The sequence below is a fragment of the Ictalurus furcatus genome, chromosome 27, assembly GCF_023375685.1.
Source record: "Ictalurus furcatus strain D&B chromosome 27, Billie_1.0, whole genome shotgun sequence".
Lineage (NCBI taxonomy): Eukaryota > Metazoa > Chordata > Actinopteri > Siluriformes > Ictaluridae > Ictalurus > Ictalurus furcatus.
In genome coordinates, this window is record NC_071281.1 from 11215956 (window position 1) to 11243432 (window position 27477).

The 27477-nt window shown below is 37.5% G+C and overlaps 1 long non-coding RNA gene across 5 annotated transcripts in view; it reads right to left on the bottom strand.

Moving 5' to 3' along the window:
* Nucleotides 1–27477, bottom strand: part of LOC128602871 (uncharacterized) — a 67148-nt gene that overhangs the window by 33390 nt on the left and 6281 nt on the right. For 3 of the 5 annotated variants that reach the window (XR_008384908.1, XR_008384909.1, XR_008384911.1), the window contains exons 3-4: nt 26541–26612; nt 13770–13830 (exon numbers count right to left, since the gene is read on the bottom strand). This is a non-coding gene — a long non-coding RNA (uncharacterized LOC128602871). Of the gene's footprint in view, nt 1–13184; nt 14118–23488; nt 23581–26540; nt 26613–27477 lie in introns of those variants that run through there. The other 2 variants (XR_008384910.1, XR_008384907.1) reach the window with 2 other exon arrangements.

Sequence of the window (27477 nt, forward strand, 5' to 3'; positions counted from 1 at the left end):
TTCCTCAAGTCTATCAGTTTTCTTACAGAAATGCATATCTAGACCTATAGGCAATTCAAATTGGGTAACTTTTATTAGAGCAATAGATATATTTTTCCCTTTTCCGAAGCTTCTTCAATTCCTGCTTATTTTGAGATCCGCTGTGATTTGACACTAATCATAGACAGATGAACAAGCTTAATCCATGGTGCTTGAGGTCTGAAACATCTATTTATGATATCAGCGCCACAGCTTTGCTGAATACCTTCAGATTTGATCGAAGGAAACATTAACCACTTAACTACCATTACAAATACTGGGTCTAAGACTGAAAATGAAAGTTAAGAAAGTTACACAGTCATGGTTCATGTTTGGTAGGGTTGAGTATTCATACACTCTTAAAATAAAAGTTAAATCCAGAACACTAAAGAGGTTGAGCCTTTTGGGAGAGTCCTTAACCAGTCTGTACAGGATTTTGTGGAGTTTTTTTGTGATTGTTGCGGACAAAACTGTTGTGGAGTTTTTTGTGCTTGAATTGGCGAAATTGCGATTGCAAGAAATTGTTTTGTACGGTCTTTCACAGTGATGCTTGTTGGTAAATGAGACCTTTTAGCTGTACTCATGTGTGACGCTCATGACTCGAAGAGGGCTTTAACTTAATGTGCATTGTGATGACACCACATGACTCCTCTTGGCCCAAATCTGCAGAAAATCTGCAGTAATTTAAAAAAAAAAGCAACCTCCTCCGAAGAGTTTGCTTGATTTTGCGTTAATTTCTGCAAAATCCTATTCTGTTAAAATAGCAAAATCCTGGAGGGGCTGCTTAAACCTTTTATAATTCTTAAAAGTAAAGGTACCAGAAAAAGTAAAAAGGAAATTTTGATTGATGGCTTGATTTGATTGATTGATTGATTGATTGATTAGTTGGTTGGTTGGTGGAGCTTTCTTTTTTTTTTCATTTATTCATTCACTCATTTTCAGTAACCAATTTATCCTGATCATGGTTGTGATGTATACAGGCCATAACTACTGAGAATACGCCTTGGATGAGACCAAGGATGTGGGGAGTAGGGCTGTGAATTTTAAGACTAACATATTAATAATAATATTTCGCTAGCACATTTCACATAGACGCAGCTTCAAATTCCAGGGCCCCCAACATAAAATGCCTTTCTACATCCCTGGATCCACCTGGAACCACAGTCCATCACAGCTTTTCATTGTTTTCCTACCGTAACAGTTCCCATTATGTAGAAGGATTTTTCTGGTGGAAAATAATTAGGCCTATTCACTGTGGCAACAACAAAAATGGCTAAAGAAACATGGATTAAAATGTTTGTAATGGCTCTTTCCAGAATCACAATTGATTCTTATGTTGCATTGCTTAAAAGAATCCTTTCTGGCATCTATATCCTTATGAGATTATCAGAGAAGGTTCCAAATTATGAAGCTTAGGAAGCAAATAACCACACCATCCAACCACACCATCGTTGCTAATCAAATTTGTGCTTTTTTTGGTAGAGATGTTGAAAAAGACATGGGGAAATGGGGCCAACTATCTTTCTCTTTGACTATACTCTCGGTAAAATTGTTCTTCAAGGGTTCTTCAAAAGCTTATTTGTAAAATTATTTAGTAAAGTTAACTATATTTAATAATATAATTTTTTAGTTCTTGGCTTCCAAAAAAAAGGTTCTACATTTGAAATAACCAACTAAATAACATTAAGATTTCTAGATTTGACAGTTTTCTGAGAGTGCACAGATCAAGGCCAATTCTTGTCAAGCGTAAATAGGGTGATTTAAAAAAAAATAAGTAAAAAAAATATATATTATACATGAAAGTTTTCACAAAATGTCAAATCTCCTACACTCTTAGAAAAAGAAAAGAAAAAAAAAAAACACTTTGGCTTCACCCTGTAAGTGAATTTCTATATAGAACCCCATAACAGTGTTTTTCTATGAGAGTGGACAACACTATTAGTAAGCTAAGAACCCTTAACTATCCAAAGAACGTTTGAAGGTCCCTTATATTTCTTCAAGAAGCACACAACCTGAACAACCCATGCTTTTTTCTTACCAGCTGCAGTCTATCTGTGTTTGTGCCCCTCCAAGTAAAACCACTTTTAAGGTAATATAAATATACAATCAGACACATGTGCACTTTTTCCTTTTCTAACACAGCAATATTCATATGAATGCATGCATGTACACACAAAACCATAAACACACATGCATACACACAGACACACCAGCAAGTCTTACAGGCAGGTCTTTCAGAGCACACGCGCACACACCTTGGCATGGTCATGCACATGCGTGAACGCAGGCACGCACACAGCTGAAAGCAGTCTACTGAGAGAAGATTGACCACAAGATAACTCGGCAGCAGTGAAGCCCTCTCTTGTTCCCCTGGGTGTTCTTACATTTATTTTCCTTTATATATTATTCAAAGTTAAAATAATTAATTCAGGATATTAAATCAAGATGTTGGAAATCAATCCAAACCCTCTTCCAGGCTGGCTTTCAGTACAGTAACTGGCTCTGGTTAAGGCCAGCTTCAGTGGAGAGGCTTGCTGAAGAACTCACATGGCACCTGATTGGCTGCTCTTTTGCTGCATAACTAATGGCTATGTAGAAAAGGGATGTTTTGGTTATTTAGTATTTAAGAGCTCCGGCTCTGAAACACTGCTACTAGAAACACTTAACATTGTGATGTATGGTTTAAAAATGACTGTAAATATAGCTGCATGTACTTTTCCTTACCACTGTCACCTCTGATCTAAAGCTGGTTCTGGATTTTTGTGAAGCTGCTTTGTGACAATGTCCATTGTTAAAAGTGCTACACAAATTAAATTTAAATTAAAAGCATTAAGAGCATAGATTTTCTCAGTATAATGGTAATGAAAAATTGACACTGAATAAATTGTTTGGGAATGTAGTAGAATAATATCTAATATATCTAAGGAAATTATTCAGTTATTCCCTTGAAAACATATTATCAAAGGAATAACTGAATAATTTCCTTAGATATATTAGATATTATTCTACTACATTCCAAAAGAATTCCTCACTCGTATCAGATGCCAGAGTGATACGAGTGAGGAATTATCCATTAATGGTTCCTGGTAATTTAAGCTACAAATTGTAAAGAATACATGAATGTCCTGCTCTTAAACTGCAATTTCGGTTTGGGAAAATGAGTTAATTTATTAATGAGGCATACAGTGCCCTCCACTAATAGTGGCACCCTTGGAAAATGTGAGCAAAGAAGTCTGTGAAAAATTGTCTTTATTGTTTAACCTTTTGATCTTTTGTTAAAAAAAATCACAAAAATGCTCTGCTCTCATGGATAGCAAACAATTGCAAACACAACACACTGTAGGTTTATTAAAAATGTGTTAAATATAGGTGTGCAACAATTATTGGTACCCATGTGAAGTATATTCCCATTGATATTTAAAACAATTTAAGTACACCTGATTGACTAGGAACAGGAATTTGTTTAACCATGACTTCCTATTTCACAGGGGAATAAATATGAGGTAACACGTAGGCCAATTTCCCTTAGTCCTTCATAACAGTGGGTAAGTAATATAGCCAAGGAATATAGCTGTGATGTGCGGCAAAAGGTTGTTGAGCTTCACACAATGGGAAGTGGCTATAAAAATATAGCATATATGATGATCTGTGGGGTTCAAGCACCTTCCATAAATAGTGTCACCATTGGCCAGTTATAGCCAAGTTACACAGAACACTACAGAGACCACTGACAAATATAAAGCTCAAGTTTTGTGAAAGTAGCTCAATGATAACCTTTTGAAATGTTAAGCTTTGATTGGCCGATTGGCAAATAGCGGGCATGATTTTTAAGTAAACACAGTCATCATTAGAAATTCACTTCCAGATTAGTAAACAATGACGCCGTACCAAAAATGCCAGATAGAGAAATGGATCTTTGAACTTAACTCCATCCTCTATAGATAACCACACTTCAAATGTGAGATTGTTAATGATTCCTGGGTCTTTTTGTTTGGCAGAAGCCAAGAGGGATAAAAGTGTTTTCATGGTACAACTCATGACTCCCGAGATATGGACTAAAACATAAAACTCTGTGCTATAATACTACCATCAGAAGAAGAAGAAGAAGAAGAAGAAAAAATCCTAACAAAAACAATAAAGGATCCAGAAATTTTGGTGCTTGGACCCCTAAATATCTAAATAATTCATAAAACATAAAATCTTTTATAGTTTCTAAGTGTTTACAAGGGTCACTTCTTTGTTTTCAAATTGACTTTAACAGACTGAATCACAGAATCCGTTGTACAAAAAAATATTTACAAAATCATTGCATATTGTAAATCTAGCATGCTCTCTGCTTAGTTAGGCATTAAATAAGCATGTACTGTCTGGCTTGGGAAGCTGAAAACTGAACTGAAACCTTGACATCTGTATGATCTGTATATTATTGTATTGTTTATGTGCTTTCTTTCTCCTGTCTCCCAAAGAAGACACAGTGGCTACCATGTTTATGGGAAATTGGCTCCCCATCCCGATTCTCTCGGCAAATCAATACTCTTGTGAGATGACACCATAGTGGACTTACCGTACTTTATGATGATGGCTAGCTAATTTTGGAATGGACACTATATTTCCCTCCTCTTTCGTGACAGGCATGGTATAATTTTGCATTAAAAATGTCAATCAGGCCAGAGGCAAGGTTTGGTCTGCGGAGGCCGGATGTAGGGTAAATTTATTGATGGAAAATGTATCTATATACTCTTAGAGACACTCTTAACCCCAAATCTGGATGCGGGTAATAATTCCAGGTTATTAAAGTGACAGTATGCTGAAGCACTCACAGAGGTAAAGAATGTAAGGGGCTGGACCTGTCTATTAATGGGTAATATTTCATACGTACACACACACACACACACACACACACACACACACAATTCAAGTGAGACCTTGGTCACCATACATGCACAGCCACATGAAGATGACCAAAGAGTGTCATGGGTCATAAGGCGCAGATATAGGTGCGCACACACACACACACACACATATACACGCACATTAAAGGATGAGCCAAGAGAAACAATCATTGTACATATACTAGGATGTGCAGGGAGAAATGGGTCATAAAACACACACACACACACACACACACACACACACACACACACACACACACACACGCCATATATATATATATATATATATATATATATATATATATATATATATATATATATATATAACTTACACAGGGTCTCGTAGAGCTTTTCTCTATATTTTTTCTTTATATTTTCAAATATATCTATTTTACTCACCAAGTACACTGTACATAATTAATCTCATGCAAAATAAATGTTTTATTTTGTTTTTGCTCATTAAATCAAATAAATTAATCAAATAAATTTTGTAGTGACTATTTTTCTTCATAAATTGTCCTCCGAGTCTCGCATCTTTCCCAAAATCTCGCTTCTAATTGTTTAATCCGCTTGGAGACTTTTATAGATTTATCTGTATTCCTTGCAATACCGTAAGGTTCTCCGAGCTCTTTTGAAAATGACAATCAATATCTGTCCTAAACATCCACGTGAGTAATTGCTCTAATTAGCACGCATTGGTAATTTCATATTAATAGTCTGGGCGCAGGACAGCCGGTTTGATTTCCACCGGACTAAAATGTTGCTTATTTCTAAACTGCGTGGCACTTGAAATGCTGAACTAGAAATCTAAAACGCACACATACACACAGACACGCATGTTCACGTGCAGCAAACGCGGCCTGGTTTTCCAGTCACGTCAGTGGAGGGAGTTAAAGGCTGTGTTGTGACATTGAAAGACCTGTCAAAAGTGTCTGGTGTTATATCGTGTAAGCTTCCCCTGCCATTAGCTCACGCTGACCTTTCCTGCAGCTTCCTTCTGTCAGACTCACACCAACCCCCCTGTACTAGGATATGTGTGAATATGTGTGTGATGTGTATAGCTGATTTTGATGTGCATTTCGAATTTTGTTCTTCTTTCAACCAGGCAACATGTAGAAATGCAGCAATCAAAACTGATCATGTTTAAAGCGTAGTCAGATGTGCGTGTACTGTATGGAACAGACAGACATTTGTTATCATTTTTTTTCCCCCCTTGATGTGCCATAATTGGGGATTAATTCAAGAGCAGTGCAAAGAAATCGATAATGAATTAATGTAAGGATGGAGGAAGTCATTAAAAGCAATAAAGACCGAGGTTATGATGAAGATAGCATCAGCAGACAGAAAGACAGAGAGAGTGAGAGGTGAGATGATGAGACAGACTCCAGGGAGGCTGGTGTCACTCCAATGATGTCGTTAAAAAAAAATTTGCACAATTAAAGCAAGTCAAAGGAAAGCAGCAATGTCAGTGTAGTGTCTGATTTAGGTCAACTGGCAGTAACATTTCACAAGTCCTGGCTTTAACTGATGGCTATAACTGGTGTGTGTGTGTGTGTGTGTGTGTGTGTGTGTGTGTGTGTGTGAGAGAGAGAGAGAGAGAGAGAGAGAGAGAGAGAGAGAGAGAGAGAGAGAGAATATTATAGTTTGTTAGAAATTATATTTTTAGTACTTTTTATTTTCTTAGAATAAATTTACTTCAATTAAAGCTCTGATTTCTCTCATACTTTCAATGCCAGATTAAGCAAATTAACCACAAGACATTCTTCATAACCTTTTTTTTTTTTTTTTAAACAAATAATTCTGCAGTTGGCTTGTAAAAATGCTCACACATATAAATACCTTTATAGCACTAGTTAAAAGTCTTAGGCAGTCTGAATGTTTAATGTAAATTTTGAATTAGATGTTTATTTCCGACTTCTGTGTCAGAAAACAAAAATACAAAAAAAAAAAAAAAAAGGGGGCAAATTTTAGATTTCTAAAATGATGCTGCATCACAGGGCAGAGTAACACACTCGGAGAACAGTGCTATCTACCCTCTTTAACATACATGAGGTCATAGATGGCTGGGAGTATGCCCGTCCCACCCAATTTTGCTATCTTGTACTCCTGGCCATGGATGGCTGTGGCATCATCAGGATTTTGCGGTCTCTTACTGATTGGGCAAACGCTTTTCTGTTTCAGTTATTTCTCTAGGTCTGCCCTGAGACTGAGGCTGCTGGTATGATGGAGATCAGAAAAAAAGGTTTCAAACACTGTGACAACTTTTCCTGTTTAAATCTTCAACAAGTTTAACAATTTATTTGGGTATTGTTAAAGAAGTCCTGTTTAACCAAGGTATTATAATTAAAAAAGCGCCAATGCGGTGTCTTCCGCAATTTTTTTTTTTGAGCTCGTCCGCACCAGTCCCGTTGCATTATGGGATTTGACTCATGTATTGTCTATTGGTTATATATTGTAAAATCAGTACATAGCAGTACACAATCCGGGTGTTTCTCACCTACGGTTTCTCGCCTACTGAGAATTTGGACATACTACCCATCTGACGTACTGCTTTTCACCTACTGTGTAGTAGGGTAGTACGCAATTTCAGACGCAGCCTGATAAAATGTCACATTTGATGCAAATGAAACTATGTTTGATTAAAAGTCGCTGTTGCTGCTCCTCCAGATCCTCAATACTTCATGATAATCAATGCTAATCAACACTAATGTCAAAGAATCCCTAAGTCTAACTGAATTAATTCATTCATTCATTCATTCATTTATCCCTATCAGGGTTCCAATGAATATGGAACCTATCCTGGGAACATGAAACAGGATTTGACCCTGGATGGGACACTAGACCATCACGGGGCAGAATGCAGAATGCACACACTCAGACACACTCACACACACACACACACACACACACACACACACTCTCATAGACTCATTCCATTTTGAGTCACCAATCCACCTATCAACATGAAATTGTGAGGTGGTAGAAAACCAGTCAGAGAAAACCAGAAGAAACCCACACAGACACCGGGGGAACATGTGACACTGCATACATATCAGGAGTAAACCAGGGATGCTAGAGAAGGTGGATGGCAATGCTACCTGCTGCACCAGTATGTCTATATCTAAATGCCTATTCTACCTCAAACCAATAATAGTTGATCCACTCTCAGACTGCACAGGATTAAACTATATGATTTCATATTAAACTGATTGTTGTCCTTCATAAAAACTGATAAAGTTCTATAGTCCTGGGATGATTGATGCACGGAAGGTGCTGAACACACAGCTGTGTGTGTGATACACAGCCCCTAACACTGATTCAGCCCATAAAGCTGACACACAGACAGCCGAGCCGCAGGCGTCTGGACTGGGTTAATGGAGAATGGGCCAAGGCTCGGGGTAATGTTGTTGGATAAATGATTATTGATTAGATAAAGGTTGAGTTAATCATTAGCCTTCATCCGTTTTACCCACTGACTCTGACCTTTCCCTTCACACTGCAGTTTTCCATATGATGATTTGATCATCTCTCTTTCTTCCTCTCTAGCTCACTTTATCTTTCCTTCTATCCTCCAATACAGAGAGTGGAAAAGAGCAAGCGAATGAATTGTGCTGCGGTATCCCTATAGTACTTTATATGCACTTATACGCACGTATGGTATTATTAGGTATTAATTACTAATGTTAGGTTTTATATCATTGAGATTTCAATGAGTAAAGATTTAGGGAATGTGTGAATGAAAGAGAAAGAGCAAAAAAAGGAACCACAGAAAAAAAGTGACGTTAAATATATTACTGTTTGAATACAGTATTTTCCTTTTTGTTTTTTTTCTAAATGACTTTCACACTAACAGCTTTATAATATCCACATATAGAGCTGTCATCTGCTGAGCACTTTAGTATGTTTGCGCTTCACATTTACGGCATGTGTCTGTGTGTATATGAGAGAGTTCTCAGCTTGTTACGACACATTAAAATCCGGTTTCTATAGCAGCTGTATTTATTGAATTACTCTGAATTTCCCTCTTAATCGACAACTAACCAGCTCCAGAAGCTTTCTCCCATCTGGGCGCAATCAGCGCAGGAAATCCGTCGCTTCCCTTTTCTTCTATTTATTCACAAACCAGTGCTGGAATCGTGATGTTTATTTAAAGTAATGCTGCACAGAGATCTACTGCGCTGAGGGAAGAAAATGAAACGTTTTCACACAGAATTACATTTCCCAAAACAATTGTTTCTGCCACTGATCCCTTTTCTTAAAGCCCTGGCTCTGCTGTGATCAGACTAACTGCTGCGTGGCTTCGTTTCTACACTCGGCCTTTATCGTGAGGAATATGAAGGCCCGAGAGGATCAGATCTAACTGTACTGGCTGGGCACTTGGTGTTCAGTACAGAATGAGGACAAATCCTCAGAATATAAGATTATATCTAAAGTACTGACAACAAACTTTTCATGGAAGATAGTGCTTTTTTTTTTCTTTTTTTTTTTACACATATTGTATTTTTGTGCATATGTATAGTATTTGTGGGGCATGGCTTTGTGCTTGTAAATACAAATAAATCTTCATTTCTCATTTTTGACCAAAGAATATACGTGCATGCTGTTCAACATATGCTGTTCATCTTGACTTGAGTTTCGAGGGGTAGTGTAATCAATCACACTACCCCATCATTGATTATTTTCCTATAACAGTATATGTTGAATACAGCATGCATGTGCAATATGTAAAAAAAAAAAAAAAATCTAAATCTATAGTAACACATCCCAAAGTGTCTCTCTTATACCACAGTAATGATGACATTTTTTTTTTTTATTTGACAAAGAACTACAAATCATACTTGTTTTATCCATTCCTAGTTACATTTAATGTTGTGGAATGTCCACAAAACAAGAAAAAAAAAAAAAGTGACTTCCTGTTCTATAATATTTCTATAATAGCAGCTATCAACAGTCATTCTTTCACCATGCTCATCTTTCTTCCTCTTTAAGTTTAATAAGACAAAAAAAAAAAAAAAAATGCAGCTTGCCATGTTCGAAAGAAACCGCAAAGACATCCATTCTGCAGACTTTCTCATGTTGGAAAACTTCACCACTTTACCTCTGACTGTTTCAAAGCACTGACACCAGAAACTCCTTCCAAAAATACCAAATAAACATCTGCTCGTAGAAAAGTCACCAGATTAACATTTAGACTTGTTTATTTATCTGTTTATTAATCTGCCCTGTGTATGCTGTTACCATAGAAATGATAACTTATTACAATAAGCCTGTGTGCGCCAAGCTCCTGTCCTAGGTGTGCTGTTATGGAAAATGAATCAACACCTTCTGACCAATCAAAATGAAGTATTCAACAACACTGTGGTATAATATTGAAATAATAATGTTTTTATTTATTTATTATTTAATCTCACATTCCAGCTGTGTTTTATTAGCACCCACAGTTGCTTTCATGTGGAGCGCCAAATACAAGAAGGTGTTTTTATATCTTTTTTTCTTCTTTTTACAAATATTGAAAATATTTCCAAGTAAGAAGAATCTATCAGGAATTTTCACCTCTAGGGATTGATTTCCATACTAGTTTCCCTGATGAAACAATATTAATTTAATTATTTTGCACTGCCGCTCTATGTAGTATCTGGATTCGTTTTTAAATAAAATTAGATTTCTACACTCTATTTCTAAAGAGATTACTCTGGTCAGTGAGACATCTGTTGGTAAGTAGTGAACACAACATGAGGTTTAAAATGGAGCCGGTTTTGGTGCAAACGGCTTTAAAATAGAATTTTCAGTGCAACAGATGTTAGCATGTCCGTAAATAAACAGTGCCACCACAACTCTATAAAATTTCCTTTCATAACAATGTTGTAATATTTTATTTTAAAGAGGACAACACACAAAAAAATATTGGATTCATATGCTTTAATTGTAAAATTTCAGAATACAAAACATATGTAAATAAATAAAGAAAAGGAGAAAGAAAAGTGGACTGAAGGGCAAAGCTTGTAGCTCTGAAGTGTTGCGCGTTTGACAGACAGGCCAAAGCCTCGGCCTCATGAAAACATAAGCTGCTCAAGCGGGTCTTTATGATGATGAAAACCATATGGATGTAAGTTACACAGCTTAAATAAGCATTTGCACAACTTGCTGGCCAACGCTGCACACCCGGCTGACTAAGAAAATAATTAGGATTTGTGAGTGGGGGCAAAGCACAGAGTTTAATACCTCCCAAACACACACACACACACACACACACACACACACACACTTGTGTGTGTTTCAGCTTTTCATAACCCTTACAGTGATGCTTGAATATATATATATATATATATATATATATATATATATATATATATATATATATATATATATATATATATATATATATATGCATAAATATGATCTAAAACATCATCAGATTCACACCCAAGATCATTTCACTCAATAAGTAAATGACGATGTATGATATTTTTGTCTCATTTGTTTAATTGGGTTCTTTTTGTCTACTTTTAGGACTTAGTGTGAAAATCGATGATGTTATAGGTCATATTTATGCAGATATATAGAAAATTCAAAAGGGTTCACAAACTTTAAAGCACCACTGTAAATCCAGATGAGCAAATGTAACCAGTGACACCACGTTTTTGAAGAAAACTATTCAACTTTGACAGAATGGTGTTAATATCAGGTTTCTGTACAGATTACTAATAAACGTTATATATTGTGCTTTTTGTAGCACCACAAAGCTGTAAGCACGTGTTAATCCAGCAGGATGATATTTCACAGTCATAAAGCCAGCGATGTTTGGTTTTTTAAAACATGTGCTTGTGTGGATGGAAATGCATTTGATGTGCCACCCACATCCTGTTCGTTCCTGATCTCCTGCATTCTCAACCACACTCACAATTATTTCCTCAGCCCACTTCAGTCCTCCATTTCTTACTTTTCTTCATTTTAATTTCCTTGTGTTCCCTCTCTCTCTCGCTCTCTCTCTCTCTCTCTCCACTTTTTGTTCCTTCTGTAAATATTTCATTTGCTCGTCTGCACGTGTTCGTATTGTGACGTGTCATTTAGCTCTAGCAAAGTGGAGCAGGCCACACTTTCATCTCCGCTGAAGAGCGAGAGAGACCCGATAGAGGGATGTAACCTTGATGGGATGTGAAAAGGTGTAGACGACAGGAGCTGATACCTAAATGTGCTTCCTGTGTTCTGCCTACCCGTTGCTGTCAAAGCCCACTTCAGGCTAGGCAGCCCTCTGATGGTGGATGTGTGCACGTCATTGTGATGAAATGGTGATCATGATGGGTGTGGGTGTGTGTGTGTGTATGTGTGCATGAAAGAAAAAGAAGAAGAAAGACACAGAGATGGGAGATGAGTGGGACTTCGACTGTGCGACAATAGGAACGTGTTGTCTCAGACAGGCTCAGACAGACAACAAGTCTGCTGCTTTGTACATGATCTGTTGTGTCTAATATTTGTGTATAGAAAGATAACTCACTATACTGTTCATATATGCTTTTATACCTGTCACCTGATTTAAGTGGATGAGAGTGAAAGTATAAAAGAAATAGCTTGGGAATAGATGTATAGTACATGAGCATGAGTATAGAGAGTGTGAATATAGGGGTATAAATACACAAGTATCAGAGTATTAGGGTGTGCATATAAGGGTAGGTGCAACCATTTGAAATTGTTCCTGATTGGTGCTGTTGTTTGAACACACACAAGAGTTAGTATACATCCTTCCATCTATCATATATCATATAGTCCAGACAAAAATTTGTTACAGCATTTTTTTTTTTTTTTTGCATCAGCTGTATGATTATAAAGCTAATTTTCTGCTGCTGGTTCAAAGCCAAGTTGTGTAAAAACAAGAAATGAACTTATTTCCTGTTTGTTAACCAGCCTAACTAAGCAGCTAGCTATCAAATATATATTTATTTCAAATCTACACTTTGGTATGTATGCTAGTCTTATTATAGACAGGCACACCTTTATTTAATTATTTAGTGGGTGGCCCAGCGGGTTGTGTTGCCGCTTCACAGCTCTAGTATCCTTGATTCGATTCTGAGCTTGAGTTACTGTCTGTTTGGAGTTTCATGTTCTCCATGTGGGTTTCCTCTATGTTCTTCAGTTTCCTCCCACCGCCCAAAAACATGCCAGTAGGTGTATTGGCTACTCTAGATGTCTGTGTGTGTGTGTGTGTGTGTGCTGGCATCCAATACAAGGTGTATTAACATCTCATGCCCAGTTTTCCTGGATTGGACTTTAGGTGGTTACTAAAGATCAATGAATGAATGAATAAGTATTTATTTAACATTCAGTCCATACAGGATTTCACAGACTTTTTTGTGATTGTTGCAGCCAAAAATGCTGGATTTTGCTGCAGGTTTTTTCTAAATTTGTGATGTTTGTTGGTAAATGAGACCTTTTAGCTGCACTCATGTTCGAAGCACGTGAATCAACGAGGGCTTTGGCTGAATGCCGTTGTGATGACGTCACATGACGCATCTCGGCCCAAATCTGCTGAAAATCTGCGGTAAAATTGAAAAATTGCAAGCTCCTCCGAATATCATGGCGTTTGCTTGATTATATGAAATCCTGGATGGACTGGATATTTAACACCAATTAAATAAAATATGCTTGTGAAAGAAGTTTCTAGATCCATCTATTCCAACACACCCCTCTTGTTTTCAGATCCACATACATTTAGAATAGAAAATGAACCAGATTTATCAATTTGACTCCAATTCTAGAAATGGACTAACAGGTCATAACATAGCCAAAGGGTGTGAACTTGAGTGTACATATACTGTAGGTGTATGAGTACAGGAATGTGTATTTGATATTGTGAGTACTGACCTTTTATCCAAGATCACTCGTAGATCATTGATCATTAATCTTCATTCGGGAACTTTACACCCTGAGAAAACAAAGAAAGGGAAACAAAGATATTACACTGTCCAGGATTATTCTTTATAGAAAAAAAAAAAAAAGATACAGTATCAAACGTGATTAATGGTACACACAATCCCTTTTATCATACAATATATATTTAAACTCTATCCCCTGCTGTCTTTATGTGTTTTCTCAGTAAAACCTCCCTGTTGCTTTCTCTGTGATCAACACTAAAGGAGTGTGAGAGGAATGATGTTGAAGGCCAGTAGAGTTATGTTGGTCTGCAGAGGCTGCGAGGTGCAACTTTCTCACCTGTTTTAAAAATAGAGACAAAGAGGATGCAAAGCTGAATTAATCATATGATTAAAGTGTCCACTTAATATTGGTTTCCATGGCACCGGCTGCGCAAAAGATTACCATCTGAGCTGAAGCAGAGATTGGCGTTATATCGTCTGCTTTTACTTTTGCTCACCGGCTGAGTTCTGGCAAATCATAATTACACATTAGGCTATTAGAAATCACTCAAAGGTTGGTTAATTAAGCTAGATGTCCTTCAGCGTTGTTGTATAAATGACTAGTTACAAAAAATATATATGTGCATGGATGAGTGTGTGTGTATGTGTGTGTGTGGTTAGGAGGTCATTATCCATTTAAGCCTAGAGAAAAACGAGTATCTGCAGAGAGAGAGGTGACCAGGAGGCATCTTAAAATGCTTTTCAGCCTTTTAATGCATCTCTCTGCCAAAGTGTTCAATTAGGAATAAAATGGAAAAAGAAAAAAAAAAAAGAAAAACATTCATAGGCAGGTTTGGATGTTGGTTGAGTTTTGAAAAGCAAAGACATCAGTTCAGTTTCAGAGCAAACATGGAAAGCAGGATATATACACTCTGCAGCACTTTCACTAATATTTCTGATATTGTGAGCTTCCAGTTTTGAAAAGTAACCTGATGGAAATTTAAAGCACACCTAAAATAAGTTAGTAGTAACCTGAGCCAAAGCACAAGCATGTGCTTGTTTGTTTGTTTATTTGTTTGTTTGTTTGCTTATGCAAACCATTTTTCTTTCTGATAAAACCAAGCTACACTCATAGACCACACAATGCTACAATGTGGGATTTAGGCTATCAAACTTGTACAGTGTCCTCCACTAATATTGGCACCCTTGGTAAATATGAGCAAAGAAGGCTTTATTGTTAACCTTTTGATCTTTTGTTTAAAATCTTTCCATGAGAGCAGAGTATTTTTGTGAATTTTTTTTAACAAAAGATCAAAATGATAAACACTCACGACAATTTTTCACAGCCTTCTATTGCTCATATTTACCAAGGGTGCCAATATTAGTGGAGGGCACTGTATTTAATAATAAAGCATTCACATATACATAAAGCATTCACATATTAATAATTAATTATTACTAAGCTCATATACATAATATATACTGTACATAACTGCTGTACTTTCTATGACTGCCACTGGTGGATGCATTTGCAATGAACTGGAAAAATAATAATAATAATAAAAAAATTTAAAAACATCGTTGTGTCACTAATACATGCCGCCATTGTCTCTCTCTCTTTGGGGAGTTGTTAAAATGTGCATTATGCTCTGCACTTACACACACCCTCACACTCCCTCTCTCCATCTCACTTTGTGTCTCTCTTTCTCTCAGCATGAGATCTTTGTCCTGTTTTGCAGCTGGGACTCTGACCCTCTGCGTTTGAGCATGTGACCTCTGACCCCAATACATCCGCTTTAAAAGAGCAAGTCCCTCTATCCCTTCTGTCCTGCCAACATTCTGCTATTGCTCTCAGAAAGAAAAAAAAAAGATGAGTGGATTTAGCTTGGAGAGTTTAGGTTATCTCAAAGTCTTGATGTCTTGTTGGCCCTTGCTGCTACGGCTAAAGGAAGAGCTCTGTGTAAATCCTCTCAAAGCCAGACTGGAGAAGAAGAGGCAGGAGAACAGCTTATCAGCTCATGCACTCCAAAGCACGTCCTAATTCTAAAGGGAAAACTCCTTTAGATCTATGGGCGGACACACACGTTTAGGGGGAGTAACTGTTTTAAAAAGCGCTGTATATGAGGATGAAGCTGCATAAAATGAGAAACAGGTTCACAGTGACAGTAAGCAGTAGGCTCAAATCACAATACAGTACAACTGCAGTAAGCTACACTAGTTACTACAAACACTATTTTTGCTATACAAAAGGGCAACTCATAAATCCATGGAAATAGCAAATATATATATATATATATATATATATATATATATATATATATATATATATATATATGAGTTACACTAACCAAGTATCAGTTCCTTTCACAATTAACCCCCTGTCCTAACACAATGACTAGAGCATGTGTAGTATACATCACCTCCAAATGAGCGCACTAAAACAATTAGCCTATCTATCACATTGTTTTGCTCCACTGATAGAAAGTGTTGATGGTTTATGCACTTGTGTCTTGGTTTTAATTTGTAAAGTGCTAGACTATGTGCTATCTTGGACACGCTAACTAAAGAACAAAAACCACGAGGTGTGCTATTATAGAAAAATAATCAACGATGAGTTGGTGTTATGCATTACCATATGATCATAGTTAATCATTTTCCAATAACAGGACATCCTGAAGTTTTCCTCATCACCACCTCAATATCTAATGCTAACAGGCTCTAATATATATTTTTTTTCTTAATTACATCATACGTTTTATTCATTTAGAGTTACATTTAACATCTGCAGACCTAGTAAGTTCCTGTAAGATCACTTATGTTATAAATGCTACAAACAGCCCTTACTTCTCCTGCCTTTCCTTTTCTCTTGAAGTTAACAAGACAGACAAAGCAGCTTGCTGTGTTCCAGAGAAATTTCTAAAAATGGAGACTCCTTCCAGAAATGCTTAGTAAAAATCTCCTTACAGAAAACTTCACCTTATGTTCAATCAACAAACATTGTAATTAGGGATGCACCGAAATGAAAATTCTTGGCCGAAGCCGAAACCGAATATAATGAAAAACTTGGCCGAAAGCCAAAGGCTGAATACCAAACACGTTTTTTCGCGTTTTTTTCCATTAATTTTGCCATATTTTTTCACCATTGCATAAATTAAATAGTCAAAATGTGCTTTTTACTATTTTGTCTTGCTTTTCAAAGAAAAAAATAAATTACAAAAACTTCAATTTCAAAATATTTCTTTAACACTGAACATTTTTTTTTCATTCCAGCAGGCATAGGCTACCAACAAGGCACAATATAACTTTAAATAAATAAATGAGTAAAATAAAAATATTTTGATGTGGTCATCTTTGAGCCCCCCTTGAATAGCCTATGTTAGGCCTATAACTGACTGCTGAAAGAATGGAACACTCTGTAGCCTACGACTAAAAAGTGCATTACAAAGTGCATTGACAAGAGTGCAGAAAATGGTTTTATTGGGTTCTATACGGCTGATTATATTGGGGATATATACCGCTCGCGTCCCTGTACACCTCGCGGAGTATTATAGGAGATATAGGATAGTTAGATACGTTGTTAATGTTATGTTCCTTGATAGATTTAGTTAGTTTAAACTGTAGATTAGTTCATTTAGTCCACGCTGGTTTTTCCACTCCCAGTCCATAGTACTAGTTCATGTTTCTTGTTTTGGGTTGTGATCCTGTTTTCTGTGACCGCGACTCTGATTCCTGCTTTGCCTGTTTGCCTATCGCCTGACCCTTTGCCTGTCTTGACTACATTTTTTGGATTACGATTTGGATTTGTCTGCCTGCCCTTAAATAAATAAGTCTTTACCTGCTTCCGTACTCTACTCCCTTATGTCTCGCGATGTGACAGAATACTCCGGAACAGAAACAAAACAAGCCCACGTGTCCACAGTAAACTTCCGTCAACATCCGAAGAGCACGTAGCTCGTGCACGTAGCTCATCCGCGCACCCCCTCATCGAGGTCGTGACATTCGTGCGTCTCACTCTGGTTGCTAGGCTATTTGGTCGCGTCATCAAACACGTCATTGTTCGGTCAAATTTATTCGGCCTTTTCACTTATTTGGCCGAACACCGAAAATGCTTTTTTTTGCTATTTTCAGTTGCCGAACATTCGGTGCATCCCTAATTGTAATGTAGGGCATCTGACATGCAAATCCCTGTGTACGTTGTTACTACAGAAACAATTGCACATTACTGTCTGAGCTGATGTTATATAAAGATAATAAACACCTTGTAAATGGTCCAAATCGAGAATTCTACAGTGCTGTACTATAACCTCGTATATGTGCTTTTGAAATTGTGGCTGATACATATAGTAGCAGGTTTTAAAAGGTGCTATGAGCCTCGTTGTCTGATATATGTTTCTTCTGGTTGGCCTTTAGTGTTGCGTGAGGTAAGATGTATAACAGTGTTGATGAAGTCTGGCAGGAAGCATAGAGCCACAACTGCTCCAGTGTCACCTCTGCTAGCATCTCTTTTTAGCTGCAGGGATGCTAATCACTGGCCTGTAAAGGAGAACGCTAGGCTACAGCGAGCATGTTTACCCACTCAATATAATCCCATAAACGTAGAACATGTGCTAGCTATGGAGCACCATGTGATTCCACATAGTAGCGTGTGTGTGTGTGTGTGTGTGTGTGGGAGTTCCTGATTTATCAGTCATTAGATTCGAGTCTGTCATTTTAACTCGGCCATGACGCTCATTTGTACAACGTGCTTGAGCGAGCTTTCCCTGCTAAACATCTCAGGCGTGAGACAGGCTGGACGGGGGTTAACTGCAAACACATGACCACTGTCATACGACCTCGTTTCAAGGTAGCTGGCTAAGGGAGAGTTTCTGTAGCTCTTTCTTTCTCTTTCTTTCCATTTCACAGCCTGTGACCACTGCCTCTAGTTACTGTCTCTCTGTGTCGGTGTCTGTCTCTTATTACCGCCGTCTCTTGCAGTGTGTGTGTGTGTGTGGTGTGTGCTGCTGCTCCGAGTGGAGAGGGAATAGTGGAGGCAAAAGATGTCAGTGCAAGATAAACACCAGCACAGTCAAGTGGCTTTGAGAGAGAGAAAGAGCGAGAGAGAGAGAGAGAGAGAGGCTGATCCTATGAGCTGGCTCTCTTTCCTCAGTTGAATGTAGTACGAGGAGTTGAGTGTAGTACACAAGCTGTGTGGGCAGTTCACTTGTTCAATACACCCTCAGTACACGCTTTGATTTTCTCAACACTGCCTTTTCTCTTTGACCAGTCAATTCTGCTCATCAGTACTCTCTCCTCCTGCAAAAGCACCTTCTGTTTTGTAATCCATGTCAATTCTGCGTAGTGCCTTTTTCTAGGAAAATCATAAAAAGCTCTTTGAAGGGGAGAGTGAGGCAGTCGGGAAAAGACATGAACAAAAATGTCCACCTGCTGTATACAGGGATACTGGTATTTATAATGGGTGGGACCTTTGACTAGAGAAACATTTAATTCAATTTTATTGTAGTTATACAGCACTTTTAATGATAGACATTGTTACAAAGCAGCTTTACAAAAATTCAGGACATCCCTCATGTGCAAGCCAGTGGCAAAGAAATCCTTCCTGAGATGACCTGATGATTTAAGAAGAGGTTGTCCTATTGGTGCTACAAGTATTAAAGCTATCAGATGAACTCCATTTCCTAGTACCAGGGTTGTACAAGTATTCTGTATCATGTACAAACCTTTTATCAGCCAAGTTTAAACATAGCAAATGCTACATTATTTATTCAATTTTTTTGTTAAATGTGTTTGGTAATAATATGGTTCCAATCTTTTCTAATATCAGACCTCGCTATATGGGCTGAAACCTGATACTTATCTCCTACTGACATCCTCACAGTAAATGAGCTGAGTGTTATGTCTCTGCCATGTTATGAGAAACATAAGAGGTGTTTTGTCTTATGTTCATGTTTTGTCTGTTTTTAAACTTCACATCAATCCGTACAGGATTTCACAGAGTTTCTTTGTGATTGTTGCGGCCAAAAATCCTTGGTTTTGCTGTGGCTTTTAAAAAAATTTGCGATGCAGAATTACTACTTGAATTGGCGAAATTGCGATTGCACTAAATTGTTTTGCAAGGTCATGTTTGTTGGTAAATGAGACCTTTTAGCTGTACTTATGTTCGACATACATGAATCCAAGGGGGCTCTGGCTGAATGCTCATTGTGATGATGTCACATGACGTGTCTTGGCCCGAATGTGTGGAAAATCTGTGTTAATTTAGAAAAATTGCAAGCTCCTGCGAATATTGCGGAGTTTCCTTGATTTTGCGTTCATTTCTGCGATCACAAAATTGCAAAATCCTGGAGGGACTGATCACATGATTTCACTGCTTTAAATACTTCAGTGGATCTGACAAGAAAATATGACAAGGTATAAAAATATGATCCAGGATTTCCGGCCATTATCGGCATCAATAGCAATACTACATCCCTATTTCTCATGTAGCTTCGTTTAATTATTATGTAATGAATAAACCACGATGGGATGTTCTCTTATAGGAAAATAATCAGTGGCAATTGGTGTGATGTTGGCCATTACCACCCTGGATGTTTCCAATAACAGCATGTCCTAAAGGGTTTTATTGCTTTTATACAACTGCAATATGCCAATTATTACTATTTTTATTTTGTTAATGAACAACACATCATGCTTTTAACTGATTAGAACATCCTTAAGACTTAAGGATCCTTAAGAGCAGCCTCTCTCTATTTTTCTCTCTCTTGACATAAATAAGACAAAGAAAATAAACACAGCTTGTCATGTTACCGAAAAACCACAAGAAGGCAAAGCCATCTGTCCTGAAGTCTCCTGTGGCGGAAAACTTGACCATTAGAGCTGACACTGGAGACTCCTTCCATTAGTATTGAATAAACATCTCCTTACAGAATTATACATTTTGAATGGTCTATCATACAGGTCCCTGAAAATTAGCTGCTACTATCCATCCATCCATTTTCCATACCACTTTTCCTAAACAGGGTTGCGTGGAGCCTATCCCGGGGAACTCGGGGCACAAGACGGAAGAGACCCTGGACGGGGTGCCAACCGATTGCAGGGCACAACTGCACACACATTCACACATCCATTCACACACTACGGACCATTTGGAAATGCCAATCAGACTACAGCGCATGTCTTTGGACTGGGGGAGGAAACTGGAGTGCCAAGAGGAAACCCCTGAAGCACGGGGAGAACATGCAAACTCTGCACACAGAGGGTGGAGGCAGGATTCAAACCCCCAAACCCAGAGGTGCGAGGCTAACGTGCTAACCACTAAGCCACCATGCTCCCTATACAAATGATAATCTTATTAGAACAAACATCACAAACCTGTGATCTGAATTATAGCTGGAACTACTGCAGAGCCACTGTCATAGAAAATGAATCCACACCTACTGGCCAATCAGAATTGAGAATTCAGCTGTGATGTGGTATAATCGTAATTAGCGGAAGATCTGAGCAGAAGATTAGCTGTAATCATAGTAACAGTAATCGTAGATGTCATTTTGTGAGTTAAGATCTCAGTAGTATACTGTAACTACTTACGTTTCTCTAAACATTAGCTGTAGTTCATGTATTAGAGAAGCCTAACTCGTAAGTTATCTAACTACATTTTTAAGATCTGATACCTAATACGTACATGATTCTATATCGTCTTGCTCAGTTGAGGTGAGGAAAGTGTCGTGCCATTTTGCTTGAACAGACAATAAAACACACTTTCACCTATTACCATGTGCTGTTTACTTCCTGCCACACTGTTTGATGGACAGCCTGTTCCAGGCTTTCAGTTTCGAGCAGTTTGAGAATGCACTTCTTCCTAAACTAGGCCACATTGCATACTCTCGAGGTTCATTAAAAAAAAAATCCTGTTTGACTGAATATTATGTTCATTGTGAGCATGATCATCTCTATTGATCTTCTTAAATATTAATATGCATACATATATGCACATATAACATAGCCTTTCTACCATTTCTCACTTTTTCATTCTCCCTCCCTATAAGAGGGTAAGACATCTGTTTGTGAGAGAGGAGGTCTGATGGCTAAAGGGTTTGTGTGTGTGTGTGTGTGTGCGTGTGTGTGTGTGTGTGTGTGTGTGTGTGTGTGTATGCGCGCATGTGGTGTGTAAGCATTATTTTCCTCTGAGCCTGTGTGTATGCATGATGAGGAAGGAGGGCTGACAGAGAGAGGCCATATCAGTGCCGTATCACACCTAATTAATAAAGCCGGTCCGTGCTAATTAAAAAAAAGTGTGATTAATGCCACTGCCAGGATTTCATGGCACACTGTGGTGTCGTTTTGAGTCACAGATCTACTGCCATGTAGAGTAAGAACACAAACACACACAAACACATACACACATCTCTCTGTCATGAATATGAGAGAGAAGTACAGTTTAAAAAGTGAAAAATAAAAATAAAACAATAATATGTTTTGAAAAGAAGAAGCTGCTCAGCATCTTCAGAGCACTGTAGCCTTGAAACTGCTTAAGAAATACAACTCGTATATTCTGTTCTATTCTATTCTGTTCTATTCTATTCAGTTCTGTTCTGTTCTAGTCTAATCTAATCTAGTTTTGACCAAACTGGGATATGCTAGAAAAATGATTTCACTGTGCTATATTTGTATATTTGACAAAAGCCATCTTTCTATTCTATTCTATTCTATTCTATTCTATTCTATTCTATTCTATTCTATTCCAGTCTAGTCTATTCAATTTTATTGTATTCTTTTCTACTCCTTACCAAGTAATTATATGTGAGGAAAATCATTTCTCTATACTGTATTTGTATATCTGACAATAAATGCTGTCTTTCTTTTCTATTCTATTCTATTCTATTCTATTCTATTCTATTCAACTGTATTTAGATTTGTCAATCTATCGATTTCTATCCTTGATAATAACCTGGTGTATGCATGCAAAAAATAATTAATTAAAAAGAGAACAGAAAATAATTTTATTGTACTGTACTTGTACTATATGACAAAACGCCTGTCTTTCTATTCTATTCTATTTTATTCTATTCTACCCTCAATATCCAGCTCCCTAACAAGCTGAAATATGCAATGAACATAATTTCACTGTATTGCACTTTTACAACACATGTCCCAGTAAGACTTCCTGTGTCTCATTTCCATTTGTTTTATTCCATTATATTCAATTGTATTTAATTCCATTTCAGTCGATCATATCCTTCATAACAAGCTGAGATATGCAAATACAAGAATGTATTCTCTGTATTGTACTTTTCCATTCTAGTCTATTCAAATCTATTCTATTTGGTTCTGCTCTGTTCTGTTCAATTCAATTCTATTCTATTTTAAATGACCCACACATTCCAGCTTTGCAGTCCATTTCTAACCATTTGTATACTATCCATTTCTGTTCTAATATATGTTTCTCTTTGTTGCTGAGATTATTATATGTTATTTATTGTACACCTAGAATATTTTGTATTTAATGGTCGCCACTATTTCCCCTGGGCATCTGCATCTCATAGCTAGCTTGCATTATTAAAAGAGCTAAAACAGGGCTGCGGCCATTAGTTAGTGTGTTAGGATCTGTGTGCTGGGCAGTGTTTGTCTGTTTCTCATTGGGGTAAACATTTGTTCCAGTTGTAGATGGTGTGCAGCAGGAACATGAATCAGGGACGAGGAGCGGAAAGCACTGTGACAGCTGCAGCTCATTACCAGCACTATTACTGATCTAGGGGACTGCTGGGGGAAATTCCTCCTTCCAAGGAAAGCGTTCCTGTTTACCATACAGCACTGCAGATCAGGAGCTGCACACACAGATGCACAAACACACATACATAAGCACACACATGCCTATGTTTGGTTGGGTTTTTTTCCCCTTTTTTTTTTACATCCTACCATATGTGAGCATTTGCCTTCAGTGCTTAAACACTAACGTGCATCCTCGCTTTCGGTTTACATTAATACACTCTCTGTCAGAGTACAGTGTACAGTATTTACACCTAGCCTTCTGTCTTTTATTATTGCACACACACACTCACACACATATGCTCCTTCAATCAGGCATGTCTGACTCAGCCTTGCTGCTTTACGTCATTTGGCCCAATCAGGCAGACCTTCACCGGCCCATTAAAGTGGAAGTCTTTCTGTTTTTCTTGGTCACCTTTTTACAGGTCAAGTAAACAGAATTATTTTTGTAAAGATTCTGTCATATCAGCCTCCTTCCTGTAATAATCACTACTCGTTCTTCAAATATCGCCATTCTACTGATATTTTAGCTCACTTTAAATTTATGTTTGAAAAAATGAGGAAACCGTAAGAAGTGTTTCCAAAAAGATTCATAAAGTTAATTACAAAACGTTAACTTCATCTTAAGAACGTCCTTTTAATTAACACGTGTTTCTCGTTAAAAATTCTAAATGCTTCTAATATAAAGTCGTTTGTAGGTTGTTTGTAAATTAAAAAGTAACTTGACCCAATAGTGCTGCTCTGCCTCAAAAAGAAGACAAAGACAAATGAGAGTAATTTGGGTAAGAAAACCCTTAAAAAAAAAAAAAAAACAACAACAACAAACAAAAAACTCACTGATCTGTTTGCCTAAACTGGGTTATTATCAGTACTACTACTACTGATGTTGTTGTTTTGTGCTTGTTTTGTAGTTTCAGAGTTGTTGTACATTTTAGTTCACTCTTCACCAAACAAAAAGACCAATTTATGTTCATCATTCAAATATGAGAATAAAGCTGCTGCTGATGTGCCAAGTGGAGCTGTTTGTCTTAATGCTGTGGTGTGATCAAATATAAACTAATCCACTAATCCATCTCAGTGATGGGGAACAGTAGCGTACCCAGCGTATTAGTCTTACAAAACCTAAAATATGACACTGATGCAATCAGGGTTACATATAATTCATTAAGTCTCCATGATTTGTAAGGAGTAATATATTTCACAGAAATGTCTTTAGATGTCAGGGTCGGGGAGACAATTCAGGTGGCAGGGTTACCCAGTGCTAACCATGAAGCCACACCCCTGATGATATGCTAATAGAGATAAACAGGGCGGGGGGGGAGGGGTCTTGGGAGATAATGACCCTTCTTGGTTGGGTATAGGATAAAACTGCAGCGCTTTTGATGCACCGCTATAACTCTGCCATGTGCACAGCGACATACAAATTTCAACCAGAATTTGGGATGGCTAGCATAAAGCAGAAAGCATATACACACACCTCTTGAATTCCATCTACAGCTTCCAGAAAGAATTCTCAGTATGAAACTGGATGTGTGACCACCAAAAACTTTTTTTATAAACATTTTGGCCAGGGAGTACTCCTGAGACTTTTATTTGGACCAACTGCAATTTTCCTAAGAGTAAAAACTTGTAATTTGGCTACAGAGTGAAAGTAGATTTCCTATACATGTCTATTTGCTATTACCTTTTCGCTCACAGCCCATAGCTGAGGAACATATTTCAGGGCTCAAAGCAAGGTGAAAGGATCGATATGCATAGTGGATGGGATTTAGAAGAACACCAGAGAAGGGAAACTAAAACACTTGCCTAATGTGGAAGTCCAGGAGGAAGAGGAGAGAAATAGAAGAGCAGAGTATGGCATTTCCTGACCAGGATAAGGAGGAACAACACCAGGCTAAAGTGCGTTAGAACTCAGGGATAAAAGAGAAGCTCATTAATCTGTGTTATTTTTTATTTTCCCATATTTTTGTTTAAACACTATAACAAAGTGCTCATTTTAAGAACAGAGTAAAACAAGAATATTCCGATGTACAAAGTCTAACTTGACTAACAGTGTCAAAAGAAATCTGTAAGAAAATATAAGTGAATATATAAGAAACATTTTACACTCTCTTTATTCATTGGGCAAGTTGGAACCAATATTAAAGATCTTACATATTGTGCCTCTAAAAGTGACTTGTTTTGCAAGAACTGCTTTTAATATTAATATTAATATCATTTTTATTGACATTTTCCCTCTCTCCAAACAAAAATGGAATGCCATCCCCCTTTATTTTTAGGTGACGACAACATGAGATTTAGAAAATAGTTTAACCAATCCTGCTTCATCCTAAAATGTAATAAAGTTAAGAAAAAGTGGTAAATTGTTGGTTTTGCGTACATCTATATGCCAGTTAAGAGCACTGTCTATTGGATTCCATTTATGTTTTGCTCACTGATCCATTTTGCCAGACTCTGGCTGTGTGGAGTCACAGAAATACCTAGTAATAGGTAAGAAAAGCTTTCGGCAAAGACTGCTGTTAAGTTGCTGTAAGACTCATCTTTTTTGGGAAACACATCCTGGTTTTATGCCATCTTGTTTCATTATCGATAATCAAAATAACTGACGCCAGAATCCTCCACCCTCAGGAAACAAGTGCTCCAAAAATAATACTGGCGGCTTATTCTTATTATAGGTGCCTTCCAGTAACTTCCCTCTCAATAACGACACTATAAACATTTAAGCACATACGTCGCTGATGTATACTCTCCACTCTACAGCCAACAGTGGCACAAAGGTCCAGGCCATGAGCTTGGGCCGATTGCATTGGGTTAATGTATTAATTTCTTGGCGGCCCTCCAGAATAACATAAATCAAAAGCAGACCAAACAGCACCTTGTGTTTTGAGGGGGTCTCACCCTTTTTGACCTCTGCCAATTTTGATCTCATTTTGCTTTAACTTTGCAGATCAGACTTTAATTTTGAAGCAGGTTGGAGGGACAGTGATGAATAGGGTGCATCGCGTGGAGCTTAAATTACCCTCTCTCTGGTGATGGGGGATCAGGAGGTGCAGGCAGCAGCAGGAGGGGGTGAGGGTGGGCCTCCCATGACCTAGTAACAGACAGAGAAAGAGAGCTGGTCAGCACTTGCCCTCACAACCCTGCAAGCTAGCACACCCAAAGAGAGAGAGAGAGAGAGAGAAAGAGAGAGAGAGAGAGAGAGAGAGAAGTAGGTCTAATGAGCATATGGAAAAGTGAGGAACACACTTCACTGATGAGAGGCCCAAGAAAAGTTCAATCTCAGAGTCTGTGTGTTTCACATGAAACCTCACTCTAGAATTCAGTATTCAACAAAAAGTATGAGTTATTTTTGTTGAATAATTTGTTGAATAATGAGTATGTGTGCTTCAGTAAAGGCATAAAGCATAGGAGTTTGTTGAATGAATTATGCCTGTTCCATTGTACTGGATCACTTTCATGAACATTACATCTGAGTTAGTATGATGCAATATAGTGGTTATTAAAGTCACCATATTTTATTTCCAATAATGAATAAATTGCTTGACATGGTGGTTTAATAAACAACAGAAACATGGTATAGAAGTGCCTAGACTTTTACTCTCATCAGGAAATGCAGACTTTATAAACGGTGAATGTGGTAAATGGCAGGCTGGTATAACATAGCCTCTATTTGCATATTAGAACCTGATTGGCTCTTTGAATTTTATGATGCAGTAAGACTTGTTTGTCTAATACAAACTTGATTTTCCAGTCAGATTTTCAGCTCCTCTGTTTCATAAATAGCAAAATAAAATAAAATAAAATAAAATAAAATAAAATAAATAAATAAAAATGATTTGAGCTAACCGGATGAATCCCATTGAAAGATTTTATTCTTAAAAAAAAGTTTCATGAGGGTGACATTTTAATTTTGTAAATGATTCCATTCATGTATTTCACATTATATGTACACTCAT